Source organism: Platalea leucorodia, assembly GCF_965183815.1.
Source record: "Platalea leucorodia genome assembly, chromosome: 3".
In the NCBI taxonomy this organism is placed as follows: Eukaryota; Metazoa; Chordata; class Aves; order Pelecaniformes; family Threskiornithidae; genus Platalea; species Platalea leucorodia.
In genome coordinates this window covers 44,624,241-44,641,456 of record NC_138825.1, presented here as the reverse complement: position 1 = coordinate 44,641,456, position 17,216 = coordinate 44,624,241, and the positions used below count along the sequence as shown (strand labels likewise).

At 43.7% G+C, this 17,216-nt stretch overlaps 1 protein-coding gene across 6 annotated transcripts in view; it reads right to left on the bottom strand.

Annotated features, from left to right (window-relative positions):
- Positions 1–15,599, bottom strand: part of LYST (lysosomal trafficking regulator) — an 89,417-nt gene extending 73,818 nt beyond the window's left edge. For 5 of the 6 annotated variants that reach the window (XM_082306788.1, XM_082306791.1, XM_082306790.1 and 2 more), the window contains exon 1: positions 14,238–14,326. The gene's annotated coding sequence lies outside the window, so the exon portion shown is untranslated. Of the gene's footprint in view, positions 1–14,237; positions 14,327–15,520 lie in introns of those variants that run through there. The other variant, XM_082306789.1, reaches the window with a different exon arrangement.
- Between the last annotated feature and the right edge of the window lie 1,617 nt (positions 15,600–17,216).

The following is a 17,216-nucleotide window of genomic DNA, read 5'->3' as shown; positions in this document are numbered from 1 at the left end:
GCAAGTAAACAAAAACTTCAACTTTAAACTTAAAATTGTGATGAGCATGAACATTACGTGAAAGATCTCCTTAAGGAAGGAGAGAAACACTGCAGGTTCCCCAGGCAAGCTCCTCATAATTGGCCCCCCTTTGAGAGCTTGGCAACTACATGTTTCATCCACAGCCTCACAGAAAACCAACTTATCCATACAGCTGACATTCACAATTCATTGCAACTGAATTCATATTGCAACAATTCATATTGCAACTGAATAGCGTAAGCAGCTAGTGGTTTTGCAGTTGTACTAGACTATTAGAAGATGTAAAAATATGCTGTCCATCATGTTTTAATGTCTTTCCATTTGAAACTTCAATCTCCAAGTTTCCTGCATTGCTTGCACTGTTACATGGTTTTAACATATATTGCCATATTCTAGCAAAAGGGTGAATTCTCAATGCCATTGGTAAGATAAAGTACTATTTTGTTGATGCTAATGCAACAAGACATCAAGCATGCCTTCTTAATGCAAGAATTTAATACATAATTGGTAAGGAATTAAGATGCTCTCATTCCACAGTGCAGAAAAAAATTGTAAAGAGATACCATGCTGGATAATGAAGAATTTCTTTTAGGAGGACTCGTTCCAACAAGTGCTAGCTACTTCTCAGTTGTACCCATTTCTTTTTCTGCAATGAAGTTCTGAAATGGACTGACAGCACAAACATGTCTTTGGAAACAGTTTCAGATATAACCTCATTATTCATCCATTTTGAAACTAGAGGCAAAGAACAATACAAGGAGAACTAAGAAATAATTAAGAAGCTTCCAAAAAAAAGCTGTATATGCACAAACAACCTTCTTCCCTTTCATATTTGTTTCCTGACAAGTGATTTGAGCACTTAAAGTACATTGTTTTTCAAAGAAGTCAGTGAACAACTTGCCCTGATGATGCTTTAACATAGCAAACACCTGCAGAGATGGTTTTTGGGGGGTTGTTTTGTTTTTAAAAACAACAAATCCATCCCCACTGTAAGGCTTCAGCTTGCTTGTCACCTCCTCTTTCTGCTGCAGATTGTGGTACGCTGACACTACACCCTACGCAGCATAGCATTTCATCTTACTCCAAGAAAGTATGCCAGCCAATCTGCTTTAAGTAGGAACTACTCTACTGCAGAATTTTTCTTTTGTTTCAAGTGACACATCTTTAACTGCTGTGGTGCCTGGGAATATGGAAGCAGATGCTAGACAAAACACCAGTACTGAGGTAGGGTGCCTTAACCTCTCCTTAGACTTCAGAGATGTCACTCAACTAGGGAAAAACCCCAAAACCAAAAACATCACACATGAACTAAGCCATAGAGAGCAGAAAGAAACCTAACCAGAATCTCAGTTCACCACTGCTGTGTACAGTCCCAATAGGACACTCACAGTTTTGGAATACACAATGTGTCAGGGCTTCACATAGCTAGCCCTGAAAAAAAAAAAAAAATCGCATTCTTAAAATTCCATTTCACCCTCTAGAAAATGATTATCATATTTCATTAAAAACTACCTCTACTAGATAGTATTTCTTTCTAAAAGGACAGAAATCCACAAGCTTTAAAAAAAATCACAACCATGAATGATCTGACATTCACATATAATCTGCCTTCTTCATGCCCATCTTTGATCATCCTCATAACTCAACCCATATCACATCTGCCCTCTGGCCCCTGTCTGCACCAGCTCTCGAGGGACTTATTTTCTATTTGCTGTTGTGGTATAAATTTATTTCCTGCACTTGAAACTTGTATTTTCTCTGAACTTTTTTCTATTTTTATGAAGTTGCTCATCAGCTGAGCATCTTAAAGTATAGGAATGCCTTGTACTTACTTCAGTGGACTTTAAGCCTTTAAAAGAAAATACCAAAATCCTTCTTTAAATAATTTAGAGGATGGAATTAAAAATAAGACCAATTTAGCAGTCTTGAATACTGAATCATGAATATACTAACTTTATATAGTGCTAATGATTAGATGGTATTATCTCTAACATCAGTGCAACTTGGGAAATGAAGAAAATGCAACAAAAGCTTAGGGTCAGAGCTAGTACTCTGTATATGAGAGTGAACTGGGCCTTCTACTTCGTTATGTTTTCAGCAATGCATTGCCCAGAAAGGCCTGGAATGTCCAGTAATACAATAAAAAGTAGTAATCACTAAATTACTACAGCAGCATTGTAATGTAATACAGTACTAAGCCAAATGAAGTAAAAATCCCATAATACTAATTTAAATTAGTACTTTCTGTAACTGTTAACCAACAGCTACAGCAAGAGTAAAGGAGAGGCAGAAAGTTTGGTGGTGGTCTCCAGTTCATACCACAGCCCAAATTAGCGCTCCAATAAACCTACCTCACCACAGACTCTTTTTTCTTTTTAAAAAAGGGCTTTTTTAAATGTTAATTTTCTAGTACTAGCAAAAAAGGAACTACTTAAACCACCTCTATTTGTTGTAAAGTAGATGTCAATATATTTCTTCAAATTGCTCATTAGTAAGTAGTTTTATCAGTCTAAAATGAACATGCTACTGAGTGCTGTTCATACAGCTGCGTAGTCAGGCTTGACTGCCTGAGTAAAACAGTGATAATGTACCTAAGAAGGTATGCATGGCACATACGAGCCACCTGCAAGCCTTATTTCCTGTAGCTCACTATGTTATCTTCAAGAAAAGCCATCTTGTCTGCCAAGTTATAGGAGTATCTTACTGCACTAGTGACAGCCAGTCTCACAAGAAAAATAAACTTAGGAGAAGCTATTTCACAGATCATGTGAAGAGGATACACGAAGTAGCTATACGTTGCCTATTCTTCTGTTTTATGTAAGAGACAAACATTGACCAGCCATAGCATGGCTGCAAGTCCTTCTGAGTACAGAGTACAATGAAGTCGCATTTTTAGTAGGTATTAACACTTCGAAAAAAATGTACTTCCTACAAGCCATTGTACAATCCAGTTATTTCTGGCCTCCCGTTCAAAACTTGTAGCCCTTTTATCCATTCTCTAGAATAAAGTATATGGGAAACGTGAGTCACCACTGGCCAATAAATGCTACATTTACTTTATACAGTATTCATTCCATTTAGCAAATACTTGTCCCAGCCTCATTGCTTGTACTTAACATCTATGCTCTGGAAAACATGCTTGTGACCTCTTCAATGATTTTAACATTAGTATGATTATATCAACAGTGATTTTAATCAGATTTACTTTGGGGTTAAACTTTCAATTTCAACTCAAGCTTCTGTTAGCAGAGGACAACAGGCATAATGAAGAGCACCGGCATGCTATTAACACTAAGACACTCCATAACAGGCTTTCACAATTGTAGCACAGATTGCCAGGTTTATTACAGAAACTAAGTTTTTTCTTGTTAGTAGCAGACACCAAATTTGACTGCCTTCTGTTTAAAGAAATTTGTTAACAATAAAACTAAGGGAATACTATGATTAATTCCTCTGTGCAAACTGGAAAAGGAAAAGAAAGAGCATGAGAGAGTGCAATAGAGAAATACCTACACAGCATGGCCTGGAACAAAACTGGAACACAGCCTACAGTGCTGCCTCGAGGTCTGTACTTAGTGATGAAATGCAAGTAAAGCTTCAAAGTAAAATCTCAAACTAACTTCGCTGAAATCAGCGTTCTTCCTTTTCTGTCCTTTTGATATCATTCAAAACTTTAAACAGGCTAGAAACAAATCCCCAGGTAACTGCCAAAATAGGTTACAGAGCAGGAGCAACACACAACCCTTTAAGAAAACAAGAACCTGCAATTCAAGCAGAGCATCAACAGAAAGCTTGAGATGCTTTGATGCCGTGTTTTACCAATGCAAGGCAATCAGCCAAAAGCTAGCTTACAAAAGGCAGTCAACATTTGCTAACCATCCAACAACTCTGATATTCAAAAACATGAGCAAACAAGAGCAAAACCAAGACACTTCAAGTTTGGTTCATTCTCAAAACAGACATACCACACAACACTCCAGCTCCGCAGAAGACCTCTTTCTTACTCTTCATTTCCAACCACTTTCTGCTCTGTCCTTTGCTATTATTTATTAACTAGTTGGGCTTACAGAAGCAGACAACCTATTAAAACACATTAAGGCAGTATTGCTCCAGCTATTAGGCTGGAGCAAAAGCAACCTCTTAACATACAGAATTTATCACAAGACTGCAGGTAGATGCTAATTTTCTTGGCACAGTTCTACTTCTGACAGAGTCCTTGAGTCATCAAGGAGTTCAGCAACTAGCTTTTAGTCTTCTGTGTAATCCACTAGATCAATATTATTTCCAAACAAGTTATTCAGAGTCTCTCTCTCTCTCCAGAATAAAGAAAAAAGTGAAAAATAAAAATGCTTAGTACTTTTGGATAAAGTAACGCATGCACTGTCCTTTTAACTAACCAGGGGAAAGTGTGTAAAGTTCACAAGGTGGTAAATGAGTATTATTTTAATGAACACTGAAAAGTATGTTGAGACCTTCAGAGCAACGGTGTTGCTGTATATACAAGTGCGTTTATGTATGTATAGTCTTACTAATGCCACTTTTATGTAAAATCAAAATTACATTTAACTCCCACCTCACCTATGTGGGATGCTTCTCTTGCAACACCTGAAGCCCGAGAGTCCTGCTTCTACAAGTATATTAAGCCTCCTATAAGGATGTACTCTACTTATGTTCTGCTGCCTAGGTATTAAAACAAAATTTAATCCATGCAGCTCAGTGTTTATACAACCTGAGAATTAGAAAATTTCTACTTCTAAGTGGATGTGAAAGCATTGTATCTTACACTGAAAAAGACAGAATTTTAAATCATATTATCTGTGCTTTCTGAAAAAATAGTCCTTAAAAAATAAAAATACTCATTTTTATGTTGTGTATGGTCATGGAACACTGACATGGATGGCTGAACTAGCCATTCCTGTTGTAGAACAGGAATGCCAAGGCAAAAAGCAAACAAGATCAGACAAACACTATGCTAGATTTGGCCAAATTAAAGAAACAGGCACTTTCCAAGGTACCTATCAGATACATATAAACAAGTCAAACTTATAATTAGCAAACATACCCAAGGCTACAGGCACCTAGAGATACACAAAGTGGCAGTACATGTACAGGCAGGTCAACTGCTCAGTTTCAGAGATGTCATTTTTCTGATAAAGACCTGTACCTGTGGTACACCACACTGAATGCCAGGTAAGTGAAGAAAAACCCAAATCCTTCCTTAAACCTAACTGGTCTACTTTGACAGGAGAGCAATTTTTAAGAATGTCTCATTAGGGTCAATTCAGTGACTTTTGATGCAGCTTTTGGTACATCATAAGCTACTGAAACATTCACAGCAGTGAAACACAAACAGCATTTAATCAACATTTAACTTAAACTACAACTTCTCATCCTACTTGATTGTGAAGTACTCACATGATGTTTTTCTTCTTCATCATTTTAAAGTCTACTTGCAAAAAACTAATTTGTATTACCTGTTTTAACTCATGACAGGGCTTTTACAAGTAGAGTTTATTATGTTGCTGTAATGTTGGGATGCTTAAAAAGTGAATTTGTTAACACATAGCACCAGCAAACCCTATTTGTGCTTAATATTTACTTCTTGGAAAGTGCTATTACCTTGGGGACTAGAATTAAATGCCAACTGTCTACTCGTACAACACACTATCAAAAACTTTGACTACATGTACCATCAAGCGGGGAAGGGAAAATCTGTTGGCAGAAAAATAGCACATTTTAATATTTTAGTTTTGTTGTACTAGTTTTTCCACATATAAATACCTATTTGACATATCTGACCCTTATTTGGAAAAAATATTGGATTAGATTAAGATTCTTAGGAGTCTTTAGTGCAAAGTTTTAAGAAGTGTTAACTGTAATAATGACCAATGCAAGCTGTCATAAAGGAACAGAGCAGTGCAATACCAACTGTGTACTAAGAAGGCACCAGAGATTAAGTGATCAACGGTAGGAAAGTTCTTCTTTCAAAAATTCAGCAGATTACCAGGTCCTGCCTTGAGCTATGAAGATCTGTATCCCCTTTATTATCAACAATTTCCTCCTTTTGAGTCTGGATGAAATATATTTGAGACAGAGTTAATGGCAAAGAATCCCACAGGCTAGCTGCACATTACACGAGTGCTTTAGGACAGCTTCTCAACTTAACATGGAATTTTATTTAGTCAAACAACGCGAAACACCTGTGAATGCATTCTTGTTGAACCTGAAATCAAGTTAAAAGATGAGAGATGATTCATCTACAAAAGTACAGCACTAATGAAAGACAGGCTCTCAAACAACCACCTCCACTCAAGTAATGCATTATCCCTGTGCATATGCTATACTCAAGTTTATGCTTAGCTTGTGGTCTTATACTGTCCAAAGTCAGTAACTACAAAATAGGTGTTAGCCACATTAAATCCATTCCAGTTCATTTAAAATTTGCATATTTCAGACCAGTGCATGCAGGCACAGAGAATAAACATTCCTTAGAATAGGCACGAGGAAAGCTGAGGGCCTTCAAAGATAACCATTGCCACATTAACTGTGTTAGAAACAACTATGCTTGCTATCATGGAAACCGGCTAAAATGCACTGAAGAATACCAAGCTGTTACCAATACCATGAAAATGCTAGAGACAAGCTTCATTAGCAGAGTTGAAGACAAGGATCTGTTCCAGATCTTATCTGAAGTGCCAGAGGACAACACCTGTAAGAAACACGTGGCACAGAAAGGAACTGACAAATATTCCACAAGACAGAATCTATGTACAAAATAAGCTACGAAAGATCAGTAAGTTCTTCCAAAAGAAAGCTGAAGGATGAAGATCTGTAAAACATGCAGCAGTGAAAAGGCTGAAACAGCATAGCTCCCAAGTGAGCCTTGTTCTGAACACCACTCAGAGTGCTAACAAGTTCGTCCCTAAATTAAAATATATACAGGTAATACTCCTAAATATTTTCTTCCAAGCTTTAGGTTTGATACTTACCCCAAAAGAGACTACAAAGCAAGCCTTGACAGCCATGGTTGCACAGTAATGACTAAATCTAAAGATCAAGACTAACCTCCACAGACTCTGTAGAGGGAAAGGAAAGAAGCAGTCTACCACAGAAAGCAAGTCAGAAGCTCAGGGCCTCTCCAGTCGTGAGCCTACAGAGACCAGCCCTGCAAGACCAGGCAGATTCTGTGAATACCCTCTCACATTCATCTGCAGTAAGGCAGGCAGATAGCGTGGTCTTCGGTACAACTGGGAAAAACACTGTAGTTGTGACCACACTATAAGTATGCAGACCACACTGCATCTACCTGGAGATTATTTTAAACAACAAATGGTACCACTCACATTGTGATCTGGAGGACCATACAAAAATCTGTTTGTAATTTATGAGATTATACATGTTGATTGCACCAATACTCAGAGAGATGGAAGAGGCCAAAAAAGTTGAGCAGTATCTTGGGGCACTCTTGCTGAAGGGAGATGAATGAGTAAAGGCTATTCCTGAAACCGAAAGCTTAGTAGTCAGAGGATTAAAACTAGAAAGTAAAGTGCTTAAGATAAATGTTGGCATTGTGTCTAAAGTACCCACTAAAAGCAACTAAATAAGAGGGGAAGATCAATGATCAGAGTTTAAAAAAAAAAAAAAAAAGAGGTCATTAATAGGCAGAAGACTAATTCTGGTTCTTGGGCTTTAAAACTAGTCAGTGACGTCCATATTTTCTATTTGTAATTAGATGCAGACAAGACACCAGGTAGCAATTCTGAGGGTGGCATTAAAAATAATTTACCTAAATATCTGAGAGTTTCATACACTTATTCCTGTTAAGCTCAGTCTGACAGCTTCTCTACAAAGTGCAACAAAGCTTTGGTTGCTTTAGGGAAGCAGACCCTGTCCTTCTCCCAGGCTTTACAGCAAAGAGGTGTTTGCTCCAGCTGTGCTGACCCCTCTTGCACTGAACTGGCCCCAGAAGACCCAGTCAACAACCAAGAGAACTACAGGCAAAATGACTCACGTAACATCTCACTTCAGGTAGCTTTTCTCCAGCAAGTAAGGAACAGCTAGGATTTTTATTTTATTCTTGAAGTTTAAACAGCACTCAAAATTAGTCCAGCACTATAGATTCCAACAGACAAACTATAATCAATAACTATACTTAATTTCACATAATAATGACTATGAGTATAAAATTCCCCAGTATACCTATTACTAGATATACCAATATTTAAGAAAATCCTGAACCACTGGAGAAAACTCTAAATCCATCCACAATGCAAAAAATAACCAAACTTTATGTTTAAGAAGTCCCCAAACTATAGATGTCTATAACACATGCACACACAAACAAGATTTTACACTGCTGAGAGAGAGTTGGGGAGACAAATGAAGTGTGCCAGATGAAGGCTACATACACAGCCAAGTAGTATTTTCAGTAACCAAACATCATATGATAATTTTTTCTGCAAATGCTAAGGATTTAGCAGGACTCCAATAATCAAATTGACTTTGTAACTGAAGTCATTGAGGCTTCTAAAAATAGTTCTAGATTAATTAGGAGTACCTTGGGGAGTTGAAAAGACTTCACACACAGCATTTCATCTCTATATCCAGACACATAAAGGAAATTCTGCTTTCCTTTCATCTTTTGTTAATTGAAACATACAAATCAAGAATGAAACTATACTCTCTTCAGTGACTCAAATCTCCCCTTATTGAAAGATGCAAGTAATACAAAGATAACCTCAGGTAGCACAGACAGTTTTACAGTTTGGGGCTTTTGTTTTGTTTTCTCTACATCAAGTCATAAGAATGTTTGCTCTCGATTCTTTGAAATTAGCTTTGTTAAACTCTCTTGCCTTCCAACAGAAAGAATAGGAAGGTGAAAGACTTGCACTTTTTGGTTAACTTTAAGACTATTTCAGTGTCTGTTTGAATTACTGAATCGAAACTGGACAAACTTCAACTCTTGAAATATTATAGTGAAAGTATATTGCTGGACTTTTATCAGTTCCTGCAATACAATTATGAACCATCAGGAATATTTCCTTAAGTCTTACATATTTTCCTTACTAATCCACTCTTTTCCAGAATTAAGACATGGAGAACTATTCATCCCTTCAGATTGCTGTTTCTGTTACTCATTCCTCATCTTTTAGTTAATACACTAAAGCCTAACCAAATCTGCTGCTTACGGAGGTTAACAGATCTAGTTAGATGCTTTTTGCCACTTATCCCCCTCAAGAACACAAATCTTCAGTAAATGCCTCCACATTACTAAAGAGGAATAGCTGAAGTCAGGTATTTGCTGAAATAAAACTGAAGTTAACATCAGTTTTAATGCTTCCAATGAAGCCTCACATTTGGCACTACCTGACAGTATTCAGATATTTCATCTTCCCAGTTTTCTCTTGGGAAAGCAAAAAGGTTTTTTGCTACTGTCAGAAGTTTGAAGAACCAGGAACTCTCTCCTCCCACCTCACATTTAGTACTTCATGGTCCCATACTTTTCCATGAAGCATAGCAATGCTTTTAACTGAAATCAAGGAGCTCAACTTTCTGGGTGCAGGAAAAGAGGGCAAAGAATGCATAAACATGAGGATTAGCTGAGACTGTCAGATGCTTACTCAACTACTCCAACACAGACACAGTCTAACGGGCACTAGCCTTCCACCATCTTTCGCAAACCACCATTCATCACTTTTGCCCTCCACTTCCCACCTTACAAATTAGCCAGAAAGTGCAGAAAAGCTCTTTCACAATGTAAGAGTAATTCTCACAGTGCCTCAGCTCCACATGGCTCAAAACCCCATACAAGCACAAGTGTCACAGGGCAAGCCCCAGATGCCTGCAGTGAACTACCCAAGCTCCAAAGTGCAGAAGACAACCCTTTCAGTGCTTATCCGCTGTGTGGCCACTGCAATACCCCATCCACAGCAACCGCAGGCAATAGTGAGTTACTACAGGGGAGAAGACGGCTAGGAAAAAGTCAGAGAAGCAGAAGAGTGGAAGCCCTGCTCTTCTGTAACACACCAAAACCACAAAATACCTGAGCTACAGAATATGAAAGATGAAATGTGCAGCAGTGACTAAAAAAGCTAGTGAAACTTAAGAGAAATAGCCAGAACAAAGATACAACAGAAGTTTCAGCACTTAGTGGTACCAATATATAGCACTACTCGAGGACTCCACTACGCTGATGACAGCATTACATACCTATCCCTTCTTCAACACACATAAGCTAATGAATTTTGTGTTTAATTTTGTTCTGTCTCATGTCACACTCAGCATCAGATTTAAGCTATATCTTCACACAGACCACAGCACTGTTACCTAAAAAAAAAAAAAAATCACACTACCAAGACTCACACTTCTACTCTAATAGCTAATACCAAAAAAACTGACTTCCCAGAAAAATGAGATTTTAATCAGACCGCAGGCTGCAAACATAAACCATAAAGAACTAATAGCTTATATCAAGAAAAACCTCAAGACTGCACATCGCATCTTTTTCTCCTTTCCTTTCCCCTTCACGCATTCCAGTATCACTTCTGTACAGAGTGCTTTATCCGGAGGCAAGACATTCTCATGCAGTAATTTTAACAAGTCTCTGAAAAACATGTTCAAATGCAAGACCTGAATCTGAACAGAGGAAAAGAAAATCTGGATCTAGTGCATACCATGCTGCTTTATTAGTTCTTCTTAAATGACCACGACAGCTGAAGCAGACACCCTGTTGAGTCTTAGCAGAAGCCCCCACCTCCTGAGGAGCAGCTAGGGTACAGTTAAACAAGACAGCTCAGCCCACCTGACAACTCATGACTAGCAAGAAGGTGCTTCTGTTCCTCCCCAGCAACTCTCCCCTTCCTCTTCCTCCAGCACTGCGCTCATCCAATTCCTTCTCAACATGACTCATCTCCACAGGTTTGCAGAAAACTAGGTTTTTTCAGCTGGATTTTTTTTGTTGAATTGCCATGTTGAGCGATCAGGCAGTTGTCGCTGCCAGCAAAGGGAAGGTGGCAGGAGGGAGGGGAGATCTCCCCCTCCAGCAGTAACAAGCTGCTCGATCAGCTTAGCCAGCTCAGACAAATCAGTCCAGGTGACAGAACAGAAGCAACCACACATCTCTTCTACCTGATCTTGTACCAGTCTAAAAACAGGTGTATCATCTCCAGATCAGTGCTATCGCAGGAGCTGATAGCTCTGATGACACCAGCTCAATTACTTGATACTATCTAAAGGCCTATGAATCTTCGTCAAGCAATAATTTGCCAGAGTAACCAACATTCTCACAACCGTCTCTGAACTGCAAAAACAAGCAAGGGTCAAAGTAACCCCAGACATATATACACACAGACGTCTCTCCACTGCATATTACAATCCTTTTCCAACATTATAATACATATTTCCAACAAACACAAAAAAGATGACCTTAAAGAATCAGGAAAATGAAGTAGTAACATCTCAGGCAACAGCTACTACAGTTCTTCACTACAGAAGCCCACAGAGCCTGGCATCTCCTCAAAAAGGAATAAAATAGGTATTAGTGAGATCTTGACAACAGCTGTTCACCCCAGAGAACTTAAATTCGCCCACAGAGGACAAGCAAGCGTGTTCTGGACAGCAAGCGCTTCCTGGTGCGCCAGAATCCTCTTACAAAATAATCATTTCACCCTACGTTCCCTCTGCTCCCTTCTGCCCGCAAAACACAAGTATCAAAAACAGTGCAACGTTACCTTATTTGAAAAGAGACCACCACGACAATGGCAAAATTCTTCAAATACGAAGGAAATTACATCCCTGTACAAGCTGCAGAGGTATACAATTGTATATTAATAAGGACGCATGCGGCCTATTAAAGAAGTCACTGACAATAAAAATACAGAACTGAGAGCCTCCTGAAGTGTTTGTTCATATTACATAGTATTTGCTTATGCTCTTTGAGTTTAACTATAAAGAGGACTATATAAAAGCAGCAACTTTTAGTAAGTGTTAAGAATGTAGTTTCTCTTTTCTAATGTTTACACATTATCTTACTTTCCAACAGATCCTATGCTATTGTTCAAGGTACTTACAGCCTCTTTTACTTGTCTTAAACTGCAGTAAAAACTGATGTGGACACCCATGAAAAACCTACCAGAGACTAAGAGAAAGGAGGAAGCAAAAGCAGCATTTAAGAAGAATCTTAATTAAATGGCTACTAACCTAACAGAGGAACTTCTTACAATTAAACATTTTTAGTGGAAAGCTGTCTTTAAGTACAGTAAAAAAAAACTAATGGGGGAAGGAGAGAGGGAAAGCGGGAAGGGAGTGACATTAAAAAAAAGCTCCTCTTAAGAAATCTGTACAGTCCTACAAACCAAGTGACAACTGACTTCCTGAGATCTCATTTACTATTAACTTTGGTTTTAGAAGTAAGGCATTGAAAGCTACTTGCTCTTAGCTTGCAAGATTCTCTGTCCAAAGCACAACGAGGAAGAAAGAAGAGCAAAATTAAAATACCCTAGGAAAAGCTGATTTTTTTTTTCTTATCTATGACAACACGTGACAGCATTCTCATTCTTCATTCACTCTGTCTTAAATGTCCACCAGAAACTCTCAGAGGCACTAAACCACAGATTTTCTAAGGTATCTAAGAGGATACTTTCTTCTTTGCACTATTGGTCTGTGAGCCTACAGCTAAAGGCAAAAAGAAGACTCAAGAGTATTTTCCTAACTCCTTACCACACTGTAGCCCTGTTATGATAAAAGCTCCATGCAAACATCGTCTCTTGTCCAAGCAAATTCAGATCCTTCCTTCAGGAACAGCTAAGTGTTCCAGACATCTCTTTTCTGCTACCTAGCATAAGATTATGATACACATGACTAAAACAGATCTCTTTGCTGGTTTTTCTGCCAAAGGTTGTCCCACCACCTCATAAGCAACAGTACGATTCTGTTAGTGACACAAGCTTGTGTGACACAAACTCCAAGTTTCTCTAGATCCTTTACTGAAGTCTTACTGATTCATGTGGCACTACAACTAAAAGGGAAAAAAGCGTCTCCCATCCAGATGTTCTTCTCTAGCCAGTTCCCATTTTTAACTACATTAGATGCTTTTCCAGCTCCTAGGCCACCACATTCAGTCATCTGATGCTCTTGCCAAATTTCTTCAATTGCTCTGCTTTCTCTTATACAAGAAATTTTATTCTCATTTCCAGTGATGCACTTGCTTTCCCTGCCTTCTCTCTCACTGTATAGGTAAATAAAAGGCAGCTCCTTATTTCATTTGGGGATACCAGGTAATGTACAACTCTTTAAGTTTTTGTTTTTGGGTTTTTTTTCCTCAGAAGAGTATCTTCACACATTCTCCCCATGCTCAGAGAATATCTAGGAGAGTTCTCCTTGCTCCTCTGTCCACTCTTTTTAGTAGACAAAATAGAAAGGCGTAGTTCAGGTGCTGAAGTGTTGCGGCTGTTGTATTCCACGTCCGTCACCGTTATCGCGTTTCCGTGAACGGCCCACATTTGCTTTCCTTCAGCTGCTATCGCCTGTCTCCAACAAACGCCTCGTTGGCAGCGAGGCTTCGTGCTCCCGCTTCGCACCAACGCCCCGCAAAGGCCCGCCGGCCCCCGGTGCCGCGGGAAGGGGCGGAAAACAGCCCCGCAGGCACCATCTGGAGGCGCACACCGGGTATTAAACGTCGCCTTTCGGTAAAAGCGGAGGCCACAAGTTAGGAAGAAGCACCGCGGGCCGCAGGCCGCCTCACACAAAGCCGCCAAACGCAGGGAGCCGGCCCCGGCCCCGGCCCCGGCTCCCGCCCCTCAGGAAGAGGAGGGCGCGCAGCGCGCACCCACCCCTCCCGCCGCCGCCGGCGGCCACCGCGGCCCGGCCCGGCCCCCGCCCCGGGGAGCCGCGGGGCGGGCAGGGCCCCGCCTGCGCCACCGGCGGCTGCTTCTTCCGCCTGCCACAGCGGCGGCCGCCAGGCTGCCCGGAGCCGCCAACGGCAGCCAGCGGGCACCTTCACGCCACCGAGGCGGCAGGCGCCGGGTGACAGCCCGCCCGGGCCCACGCACCGCGGCTCCCGGCGCCGGCCTCGGCCCGCGGCGGGGCGCCCCCTCGCCGAAGCCCGCAGCAGGGCCTGTGCCCGCCGAGCTGCCTGCCTGCCACCCGGCGCCGCGCCGCCAGGCGGGCCCCCCGCAACCGGAGGCGGCGGTGCCCGCCCCGCCCCGCCCCGCCCTTACCCGCTCCTCGCCCCGCCAGAGCCGGCGCGCCCGGCCGCCCGCTCCGCTCTTATCCCGCTGACAGCGTCCCGGCAGCCCATGGCGGGAGGGCCCGGCCCGGCCCGGCCCCGCCGCGCCGCCCGCCCCCGTCGCCCGGGCAACGCAGCGCCCGCCGCGCCCCGCCCCTCGCCCCACCTGACTGCCCCGCTCCCGCCGCCGCCGCCGCTCCGCCAGCACCGGCGCGCGGGTGGGCGGCGGGCGGTATCACGCGCCCTCCCGCAGCCAATCGGCGCCGCCGCCCGGCCGCGCGGGGGGCGGGGGGATCCCTCCGGGCGGGGGCGTCCTTTCCCCCGGCGGCTTCTCACCCGCCCCTCCGCGCGCGGGCCGCGCCCACTCCCGCCCTGCTCCGCCCCCAGCGGCCCGGGCGGCGGCGGCGGCGGCGGCGGGGGCGGGCAGGCGGCGGGGCGGGGCGGAGCTGCGGCGGCGGCGGCGGCGGCGGCGGCGGCGGGAGAAGGGCGCTCCTGGAAGCGCTGCGGGGTGCCTGGGGCTGGCGGCTCCGCGCGCTCCCGGGGTCGGGTCGTGAGAGCGCGTGCGCCCGGCGGGTGCCACATGGGCCGGCAGCCTGCCTGCCTGCCTGCCTGCCTGCAGCTCCTGCTGCGGAGCCCCCGGGCAGGTGCTCCCCACCTACGGCTCGGCCGGTTCAGGGCACCGCCGCCCCCTCCCACCTTTAACGTCAGCATTTAAAATCGCTCCGGACATAGGCGTCACGTACTCGCACCCCGCAGGCACGGCGGCAGCGGCGGCAGCGCCGCCGGAGCACCGCTCTGGTGCTGCCCGGTTGCTGCAACCGGCTCGCCGAGCTCCGCTGTTGTGCGTTGCCCGTTTCGCTCTGGGGGGCTCTGGGTACGCAGGGCTTTGCGGGCAGCGGCAGGGGTTGCGCTCGGCTTTGGCGTTTGCTCCGAGTAAATTCTCGGAGCAGATTTAGGGCTGCGGAGCTGGGCTTTCGCGCTCGGCTGAGGTGCCTGGAAGAAAGGATTGCCCGGACTGCTGCTCGGTCAACTCCCTGGTTCAGATGGGCAAATAAGTGGATAATGTGCCCTGTCCCCCTGTCGCTGCTCTCGCCCTCTCCGGGAATTCACCTCACACGGGTAGGGCACTTACTAATTTTTTGAAAGTGGCAGCAATACGTTACAGGCAACGTTAACAAGCACACGCTGCATGTATTCGGACAGGCCTCAGTTTGGCATAACCTCCCTGATTCTTGAAATCAGAAAAAGGTATACAGGGTGCACAAGTGTCCTTACCTCAGCGCATCCCTCTCGCATCCTTAGGCCTCTCCCTGGCGCGTTGGCCTCCCACTCCCTGACCTCTGCTGCCTTTCGTTGAGAGGACTTGCTTCAGCTCTGTGATTGCATTTCAGGTGCCGTCCCAGGGCCTGCTGGCCACCTCAGTGGCGTATTGGGTTTGTAAAACTTAAGCCAGGCTGCCTACAAGGATTGCATGGATGGACAGAGCCAGATCTTGGGAATGCTTCAGACAGCAGGATCGCAGGACCCACCTGCCAAAGTAAGTTTATTTACACACGAGGTAACTGCAGTTAAGTCTTTTGTAAATATAAACTTCAATCTGCCTGTACACCCTGCTTCTCCTACTCTTTCCCATGGCATCTATTTATGGCCGTGTTTCTTATTTTTTTCCTCAGCACCTGCTTTTGGCTGTTGTTCGTGCTGGTCCTCATCTTATCGACAGGAAGCACCCTGTCCCCGTCAGATGGGTACTGAGCTAAATGGACCTCTGGGCCGAGCCAAGAGAGCAACTTCCCTGCACAGGCCAGCTGTGCAGACCCCAAGACAGCATCTTTCTCTGGAAGTTAGGCACCTAGACAACACTTCTGCGCTTGAAAATGTCTTAAATCCCTGAAAAAAAAACCTCCTAGACAAGTGACACTGGTATTTCACTAAAACCAGGAAGGGCAAGGAGCCTGACATGCCGCTCTGCTGCCGAGCGAGGTTACGCAGCACAGCCCCAGTGGCACCCCATGCCCTCAGTTAGGTGCCCACCCTTGGGAAGGCCAGATCTCAGCTCAGAGAGATAAGTGGCCTTCGAGGGCACCCAGCTCTTTTCGGTGGCCACAGAGAACTTAGGGACTTTGGGAAAGCCGTTTCACTTGATGCCCTCGAGCTTAGATGCCAGTTAGTTGCCAATTCAGACAGACTAAATCCTACTTTTAAGCTAGATTATTTTAAACTCCTGGAGAACGTGGTAGGATTTGGTCCAGCCTATCCCAGCTGGCACTTCAGCTGCTGGAGGGGAAAGTGAGCCAAGATTCCCAACCCTGGGCTAGGGGAGACCTTGCCCCAAAGCAAACTCCCTAATGCTCACGTGAAGCCACTCCGCTTCCTGCAGCAGAGAAGAACGAGAAGTCTCTTTTACCTCTGACCCAGGGCTTCCTGTTTACCAAAAAGAAGAGATAGTGCTATTTTATCTTTCTTTCAGATCTTCCAGCTGCCGAAGGAGGACTACATGTATATGTCCCTCCTCAGTGCTGACAGAGGCCAGAGGTTTCTACTGGCCTCTCCGCTGAAACTCCTGCCTGCCAGTAACTCCAAGGCTCTTTGCTGGTACCTCTGCTGCTGCCCAGTTTTCCTCAGCAGCAGATGTAGGGCAGAGCCAACACGGTGCTTGACATTTACCCTTTGTCTATGGTTTTCTCAAGGACACCAGTGAAACTAAGCAGCCCATACATTTCCTTGCGTTGCTGTATGGCAGAACTGAAACAGCAGCAATGAAAATGAGGTCAACAGCCAACAGTACATCAACTCACCCTTGGAATATTAGCTTTTAAAGTACAAAGAATAGGAGCATTTCAGATTGATAACATAATTTTTACTGAAACTAAGAGTTTTCAGATGAGAATTGCCTACCACATACAAACATCTGAGTGAATTTTTTGCAAAGTATCATCTATTAAAATCTTTGGAAGGGAAGTTAGCCATAGCC